Here is a 9,130-nt window from a genome sequence, read left to right as displayed (position 1 = left end):
TGGCAAACTTAAAAGGGCGGACGGATTTTATGGGATAAGAATTATATCCCAGTAAAGCTGTTTAAAAAGCCATTCTTCCAGGGGCGCCTGGGTAGCTCAGTGGATTAAGCCTTTGCATTTGGCTCAGGTCATGATCCCAACGTCCTGGGATTGAACCCAGTGGTGGCTCCCAGCTCAGTGGGGAGTCTGCTTCTCCTTCTGCCCCTCCACCCCTTCTCTTGCTCTCTCTCTCTCACACTCTTTCTCAAATAAATAAAATCTTTTAAAAAAGAAAAGCGACTTTTCCATCTCTAGCCACTGGTCATTTCTCTCTTGCCCTTTGCAGTGAAATTCCTCAAATGACTTCGCCAGTTTGGCTCCCATTCTCTGGTGCTTTCTGGCAGGCCCCTGCTCCCACCACCCCACTAAATGGTCTCCGATCACGGTGGCCACCTTGTAGGCGACCACTGCACATGACGTCCACGTTACTGAACACGGGCTGGTTCTCGGTCCTCCTGCCACCCAACCACCCCCTGGGCAGCATCTGGCAGGCTTCTCCCTTATGCCCACCTCGGCTGCTGCACTGGCCGGGCCCCCCTCCCCCTGGCCGGCTGCTCCTCCTTCTCCACCTCTGCTGCTCCCACGTCGCCTCTCCCATGGGGCTCGGGTCCCACACGGTGCTTGTCAGCTCAGACTTCCCTCCTGGCCCTAGTCCCTCCCGCACAACCGCCTACTCGGTCTCCAGCTTTACACTCAGAAATTGAGCTCCTGGTACCCACACTCCCCTCTCAAAAACCACAACAAACCAACAACCACCACAACACACCAGGCCCTGCTTCATCTCCCCTGCCTCTCAGTCATCTCCAGCTGTTCTCCCCCCGCTGCTCTGCCAGCCACACTGGCTCCTCCCAGCTCCATCACCAGGCTGGGGACGTCCCCACCCCAGGGCATTTGCACTTGTTGCTTCCTCTGCCTTGGCTGTTCTTCTCCCAGATATCTGCCTCCTTTCCTTCAGGGCTTGATTCAAGGTCACCTTTTCAGTGACGCCTTGCCTGGCCACTCGATCTGAAATTGTAGCCACCCAGCCCTCACCGTCCCCCTCTCTGCATTGTTATCTGTAGCCCTCAGTCCTTGTAACATCCTCCATTATATACTTATTCCTACCCCGCCCCCATGGAGAGGACCTACATCAAGAAGGGTGTTGAGATCATCTTTTCAGAAAACAAATCAACAGATGAATGGATAAAGAAGATGTGGTATATATACAATGGTATATTACTCAGCTATCAAAAAAATGAAATTGCCATTTACAACGATGTGGATGGAACTGGAGGGTATTATGCTAAGTGAAATAAGTCAATCAGAGAAAGACAATTATCATATGATCTCACTCATATGTGGAATTTAAGAAACAAAACAGGGATCATAGAGGAAGGGAGGGAAAAATAAAATAAGATGAAATCAGAGAGGGAGACAAACCATAAGAGACTCTTAACTCTAGGAAACAATCTGAGGGTTGAGGAAGGGGAGGAGGGTGGAGGGTTGGCGTAACTGGGTGATGGGCTTTAAGGAGGACAGGTGATGTAATAAGCACTGGGTGTTATATGCAACTGATGAATCGCTGAACTCTACCTCTGAAACTAATAATACACTATATGTTAATTAACTGAATTTAAATTAAATTAAATTAAATTAAATTACATTTTAAAAAAGGAAACAAATGGATAAAGGCACATCGAGGGAGCTGAGCTAACCAGGGGCAGGCATGAGTGTTTCCACAGTGCGCCCCTCTGGGTTGGGCGTCTTCCTAGTGCTGGAAAAGACCCCAGAGATATGAGAGAGTATACTACCCTTTTCAGTTGTGTTTGTGATCTTTCTCTCTTCACTAGTGCGAGCTCCATGAGCGGAGGGCTCTTTGTCCGCTTCACAGCTGTGGCTCCAGGGCTGTAGGTGCTCAGTAAACACTCGGGGAAGGAAGGAAGAAAATAAAGGCAGCGGGCAGGTTTTCTTGGGTTTCATTTTCCATCTCACCTGCATGCGGGGCAGGCCTAACACCCGCACCACCTCGGTCTCCCACCCCCACTCCTCCCAGCGCTGGAGAAAAGGCTGCCTCCCGCCAGCCCGGTGAGGGGAGCTCTGAAGTCAGGCTGGTGTCTGAGCCCTCATTCCAAGTGACCCTCCAGAGTCACGGCAGTGAGACAGCCCTACGGTACCAGGTGCTGCTGAGGAGGGGAGCACCTGCAGCCTCATCTGCTGAGGCCGTGCAAACTGCTTTAACCACTGCAGGGCACTCTCGGGCAGCATCTGCTAAAGCCATATACGTGTATGTTCCGTGGCCCAGCAGTGCCACCCCTAATCATGCTTCGTCCACCAAAGACATCTACGGGAATGGTCACAGAGGCTTTATCCATGCCAACTCCCAACTGGAAACAACCCAAATGCCTGTCCACAGTAGAGTGGACACACAGTTGTGGAGGGCTCACTCAATAGAATATTCCACCACTTGAAAAACACCAACTACAGATGCTCACGACGACATGGTTTGAACAAAGAAGTCTGAACAAAAAAATGCATACAATATGATTCTATTTATATGAAGTTAAAAAAAAAACAAGGGAAAACTTTGGTGAACACCAGTCGCCCTTGGAGGCAGGACCTTGGTTATCTTGCCCCAGGAGGTGGCATATGCATGCACACTTACGTGTACGCGCGTGTGTGTGTGTGCGCGCGTGTGAAGTCTCACTGACTTAAGATTTGTGCACTTTACTAGATGTAGGTTAGACCTCAATAAAAAACCCCAAAGCCCCAGGGGGTGCCCCAGATGGCTGACTGCCCCCACTTATGAACTAAGTGTCACCCCATGCTAATTTCCTCCTCATACTGCTCTGAAGACTTATTGATTTTCCTAACTGCTTACTCCTTGACCTTTGTAGAGGAGATCAATGTGCAAAAGACCTTGGACGGAACAGTGGAAGACCTGGGTACTCTCAGGAAGCCCCTCCTTGCTGAGCTCAGTGTTTCTGCATCATTGTTGTCCTAACTTGATGAGGACTGGACGGGCTTTGTTTCCCAAATCAGGTTTGCATCTGAATTATGTTTGTTCCTCAGAGTTTTGACTCATGTGATAATCAGCTTGTGCCTGAGTGAGATGTCGCATTGTTTCTGACTTGAATAAAGGAAACAATCACTGTGTCCATTGTGCTTTTGAATGCTCTGTTTTCATATCTTGGAGCTGTTCATCATTGGGTGGGTTTCTCCCTAATTGAATTGAAATCTGCACAGTATCTTTGTGACAGCCTCATTCTGGGATGAATGTAGGGCCCCTGATCCCTTTCCCGGGACCCTCCTGAGAGCCAGGCTGTGACCCCCTGCCACGTGACTCAGGACCACGCCTCTCTGCACAGGTGGGAGAAGTGCACGTGGACCCTCACAGCCCTCAGGACGTCCTCTCGGTCCTACCAACTGTGCTGGTTGTTCTGACCGCGATCCTGTGCTCATTTCTAGAGCCAGGATGTGGATGGCCCAGCTGCACCGAAGCCAGTGGCCAAAGCAAGGAGTGGGAGGAACACTCCCTTTCTTGCCTTTATTCCACCCCTGCCACGCACTACCACACTCACAACGCTCTGACACCGCACGTCGGGGGTTCCCCCCACCAAGCGATTCTCTGCAACACCAGCTCGGTGTCCTACAGTTCAGTTTGGTTCTGACGCTCTCTCCCCGATGTTAGTGCAGATGCCACAGACCAGACTGTCCCCAATTCAGACAGCAATCACAAGTCTCGGGGTGTCCCCTGTCCTTCTCACTGACCAGCTATAAATCAGGGTTCCCGTGATCCCCTCCTTGGGTTTGAGAATTTGCTAAAAGAGCTCACAGCACTCAGTGAAATACGTTGACTGATTTATCACAGAGGTTAGGATAAAGGCTACAGATGAATGGCCAGATGAAGAGATGCGTAGGGCAAGGTATGTGGGAGGGCTGTGGAGCCTCCCCACCACCCCAGGGGCCACCCTCCCAGCACCTCCGCGTGTTCACCAACCCAAAAGCTCTCTGAACCCCGTACTTCTGGGGTTTTTATGGAACCTTCATCATGACTGATCATTAGCTCAGTTTCTGGTCCCCTTCCCCTTCTGGGAGAATGAGGGGTGGGATCGAAAGTTCAAGCTTCTAATCACAGTTTGGTCTTTCTAGTGCCCACTAAGTTCTGCCTCATTAGGACACCAGGCACTCCTGTCACCCGGGAAATTCCAAGGTATTTGGGAGCTCTGTGCCAGGAATTGGAACTAGAGACCAACACTTTTTTTTTTTTTTTGGTATTATTTCATGCCAGGGTGTGAGTACCCGAAGGACGAACATACCCAGGTGAGCCACGGGTGCCCACCACGCCGTGAACCCCCTCCAGCAGCAGGAGTCAGGGAGCTGGGACTTGGCCTGTGTTTCAAGGTGAGGACATGAGTGCAGAACAGAAGGGCATGGGGAGCCTGGGCCTGTCCTGGGGTGATGACTACACCCCGGCCCCCAGCCAGACTCCCTCTCACTGAGCCTTGACGCCACGCTCTTAGACCAGCTCTAGCTCAACCCTGGGGAAAGAGATTAGCTATAGAGGCCAGCTTGGCCCAAGGCTGAGAGGGTCCCTCTGTGTTCTGGATGGGGGTGGGGACTCCAGGAGGCTTGGTTGGGATACAAAGGAAGGCATTTTGGCATTTTGAGAATGTTGGCAATTTGCAACTGCATAAAGTTTCCTTCTGTACACACAAAGGAAAACTTGTGTGTGTGTGTATGTGTGTGTGTGTGTGGTTCCAGAATCCTGGAAGCCTGGGTTCCCACACCCGGGGTGTCGCTATGGGCAGCTAGGGGTCACGTGAAGCCCCACTGTGTGGGGAAACAGTGGGTGGCAGCAGCATGGACGACTGGCTCCCGGCACCCAGCTTCCCTCCCTCCCAGCTTGGGAGCTACTGTGAGCAGTACTGCTCTCCAGAAAGCCTGTTCTTTGGGGTCAGAACATCTGACAGGACCCCCTAAAGTAATACTCCAGCGATTGAAATTTCCCCTGGTTTTTGCCTAGAAATGTCTGGCTTGGTCTTCCCCCCAACCCCCTTCTCTTCCTCCCTGCCTGCCAGCCTTTCTGTTTTCAGCATTGGAACATTCCAGTCAGAGCTGGGCTCTGTGGTGGTGAGGGGAGCCAGCAGGAGATAGGACTCGGGGAAGACACGGGACAGGACTCTGGCCCTGCCCCTGATTCGTGAGCGTCAGGGGTGCACCTGCCCTGCGGGCCTCGGCTTCCCAGGCCGAACACTGAAGGAAACGGGGAGGAGCACCCGAGAGCCTCCTGGATGTTCACTCTCCCTTCCTGAGTGTGAGCCCCCGCCCTCACTCTCGATTCCTCCCTTCTAGACTGCTCCAAAAGCTAGTCTGAGGCTGTGACATGGGGAGTCTGGGAGGGCAAAGTAGGAGGCAGGCTGAGAGGGGCCGGAGGGGTGTGTGCACCCGTGTGTGCACAGGGCTCACTGTCCTTTGGGATAAGGACTCTACCGCGTGGGGCCTGGCCCAGGCCCACCTCTGGGGTCTTGCCTGAACCACTCCCTCCAGGGCCCTATGGAAGCTCCTTCAGCGCCCCAGTGCTCCACAGGCTCTCCCAGTTTGGGCCTGGGTTACCTAGAAAGGCACAGGAGGGTGGGGGGACAGGCAAGGAATGGTCAGGAGACTCCCCAACGTCTGGCTCAAAGGCTTGGGGGCAGGTGCCAATGGAGCAGGAGTAGCTGGTTAGGGGAAGCCAATGGGGTCAGTTTGGCTCTGAGGTCCCGTGACCCCAGCATGTTGCAGACAGCCCCCCTGCCCCCCCGGAGCTAGGGGAAGGCCCAAGGCCACCTTCCATGAAAGGCGTCTGTGGAAGCCGGCTAAGAGTTGTGGGGGCTGCAGGTGAATGATGACTGAGTGGCCCCCTACCCTCGAGCTGCCCAGACTCGAGGGCCCACTCAGGCACTTCATGAAGGACGGAGGCTGGGAGCCAGAGCTGGGGCTGCAGGTGCTCCTGGAGCACGGATGGGCTAGCCATGCTGCCCTGGGGCAACCACGAAGGCTGCAGAGGGGAGGTGGCAGCAGACTGGGGTCCACAGGGAGGCCCAAAGTTCATGCACGAAGGCGGATGCTGGGTTCAGAGTCAGCAAGTAGCCCAGAGAAGCCAGAATCCGGCTCTGTTTGGCTCAGTGAGGCAGAATCCCTCCTCCGGCCTGTGGCCCTCGGCCCAAGTTCTGTCCTCTGGGCACAGGTCTCTCGCCGAGTCTGCTCAGGGCTAAGGCAGAGCATGCATGTGGAGGGTGTGGGCCCCTTCACAGCTGGAGCCTGCGTGCAGAGAGAGGCAGGGAGACAGTTGGCAAGCACTGAGGAGGGAGTCTTCGGGCAGCCCAGAGCCTGCTGCCGCCAGGTGTGAAAAGCCTCAGACTCGGAGGCGGCCTCTAGCCGGTCCACAGGCCTAGGGACGGTTACTTCCTGCAGGGTCAGGGGCAGGCCAGCGGAAGTGGTTGCCTTGGTTTGCGAGAGTGGCCTGAGAACCCCAGGATCCTGGCTGAGAACTGGGTCAGCCTTGCAGTCACTCCCCACCTGCCCGGTAGCAGGGCCCGGCAGGGGCCCTGACTTCCCCTGCAGCCTCTTCCTGGCTGAGTCCCCAAGAACAGGCTGGGGCCGGGCAGAGGCCAGGCCAGCTGACATCCGCTGAGGCCAACCTGGATGATGACCCCCTGCAAACAGGTCTGACATCACGTCTCCAGAAAGCTCTGCCTGAGAGGGGGGGATGGACGTTTCCTGTCCCTGCTGACAGGGCAGCAGTCAGTGTCTGGGGGACGGGGCTGCTCCCCAACGCTCCAGAAAGAGGCCAGGCCCACCAGTTCTCATCCAGCACCTTGACCAGAGGCTCCAGAGGTGAGGCTCAATGGCCATTTCATTATCATCCCTTCTGCCCCCAAGTCCCCAACTTCATTTCTTACTTGATTCATTTATTCAATCCACACGTGTTCAGTGTCAGGGGCAGGAGGGGATAGTGAACAAAAAACCCAGAGTCCCAGTCCTGGTGGAGACCACTGTCCTCTCTGATAAAGTTGTGCCTTCCTGGGGCTCAACCAAACATCACCTTCTCCAGGAAGCCCTCCCTGATCACACAACTATTCTGGGAGCTCTGGCCACTGGCTTTGTCTATCCCTCTCTCAGGACTTAGGCCACATCCCCTCCAGACTCAGGATGGCCTTGTGTAACCCGGCTCTGCCTTCCTGAGGCCGTGGCCAGCTGGGTCTCAGTACGGGGCAGCCAGGTTCAGCATCAGCCTCAATAACCTGCAGAGATGTCCCTCAGTATCCGAGTCCTGCAGGACCACTGCAGCCCTGCCCAGCGGTAGGTCAAACTCTCAAGGGAGGCCCCCTTGCCCTGAGGTCACCCTGAGACTTCACTTTCCACCTGGAGTGACTTCCGTCAGGGCTGATGCCATAGGGGCGCTTCCAGCAATGCTGAGGTGGTGGGTGCCCCTCAAATGCATGGGCCTGGTCCTCGGACCCTCCCCCGGCCTGTGTCCATCTCCATCTCCCAGGAGGAGGGGCAGGGCAGGGCAGGCCCCTCCCAGGGCTGAAGGATCAGCCTCTGGCAGGAACACGGAGTCCAGGCACGGCTGGGAGGAAGGATTCCTGGGCTGTGGAAGGGAGCACTTGGCTGGCAGGACAGTGGGTTCCCGGTCCTTGCCAGGCCTTGTAAGCAAAGCCCCAGGAGAGAGTGAGGGCTGGGACATAGGCCCAGCAGACCCAGCCCTGTGGCCAGACCTCAAGCTTCATTCTGGGAAGAGGGAACATCGCAAAGAGCAGAAGCATTGATTGAGCCCTGAGAACTCCTGACCTCCTCCATGCGAGGGGCGCGGTGTGGTGGCCAAGGGCCGGGGTCCTCTATGTGGCTTCGACTAGGGGCAGCTCCAGAGCCTCGCAGGACCACACCTGCTGGGGAAGGAGGTGAGAGAAAGCAGAACTCCCCAGCGGCAGCCAGCCCCTTCTCGGAACAGCCTGGGGGGCAGCTGGAGGCAGGGCCTGGCCTGACCCATGACCCAAGCCAGGCTGACGAGGCTGTCTCTAAAGGAGATGAGACCTAAAGGAGTCAGAGATGGAGTCTCCTGAGGCAGCACCTTCCCTTCTCGGGCCCACATCTTCTTTTCTGGGAGGTCCTGCTTCCTCCCAACACATTCTCCTCTGGGCTTCAGTGGCCGGGGCGCTGACCATCACTGACCCCACACACTGGCCCAGGACAAATGTTCGGCCGAGGCATTTATCTTGCTTCCTGGTGCACCATCTGCTGTCATCCAGAACAGGGGAGGGGCCGGCCCTTTAGGGGGAGGTGGGGACAGCCACGGCTTGCCATCCACCCCCCACCACCGCAGGCAGATGCGGCCTTAGTGGAGCCTGGTTGCCCTCTCCGGGGTCCTAGGAGTCTGGGGTGGCTGTCAGGCCGCTCTCTCTGCCTCAGCCATCTGCACAGAGCTGCCAGGCAAGCTCCGGAAAGCAAAGAGAAGACTTGCTGCCCTGTGGAAGGTTCCAGTGGCTCCTGGCTCATCTGAGCCGGCCCCACCACCTGTCTGGCCTCAGTCCAGCCATGCTGCTCCAGAGCACCTCTTCTCCTCAGGGCCTTTGCACCTGCCATTCCCTCTGTCTGGAGCGCCACCTCTCTAGCTGGCATTGCTCACTCTTTCTCACCATATGCGGGGAGCTCACCCCTGCGGAGTGCTGCCGTCCACCTGCCCACCACGTCACGCCTCAGTCCCTGCCCCTGTCACAGCACACCAGGACTGACACAACCCACCCCACGCCTGCCTGGCTCCTCCGCCAGAGGAGACACCTTAAGAGTGGGAACCTTGTGTGTCTCACCCACGGCTGTGTCCCCAGCACCTGGCATGGCACGGAGCAATGCGTCTGCATGAATGAAGGCCCCCCAAAGCTTGCTGCCACTCAAGCCCTGAGTCCTTGCAGGCCCGGGTGTCTGGCACTTTACCGCTTCTACCCTCCCTCACAGGGGTGGCTCCCCGTCAACAGCGGGCTGGAGCCTGGCTGCCCCTGGGAGCCAGTGACCAGCTGAATCGGATGTAGTACTCTAGCCAGACCCTCAGGGTTCTATCTGCACAGGAGGACTT

Source organism: Leptonychotes weddellii, chromosome 16 (assembly GCF_054177405.1).
Source record: "Leptonychotes weddellii isolate Sample4059 chromosome 16, ASM5417740v2, whole genome shotgun sequence".
NCBI classification, from domain to species: domain Eukaryota; kingdom Metazoa; phylum Chordata; class Mammalia; order Carnivora; family Phocidae; genus Leptonychotes; species Leptonychotes weddellii.
This window is presented reverse-complemented; position numbering follows the sequence as displayed.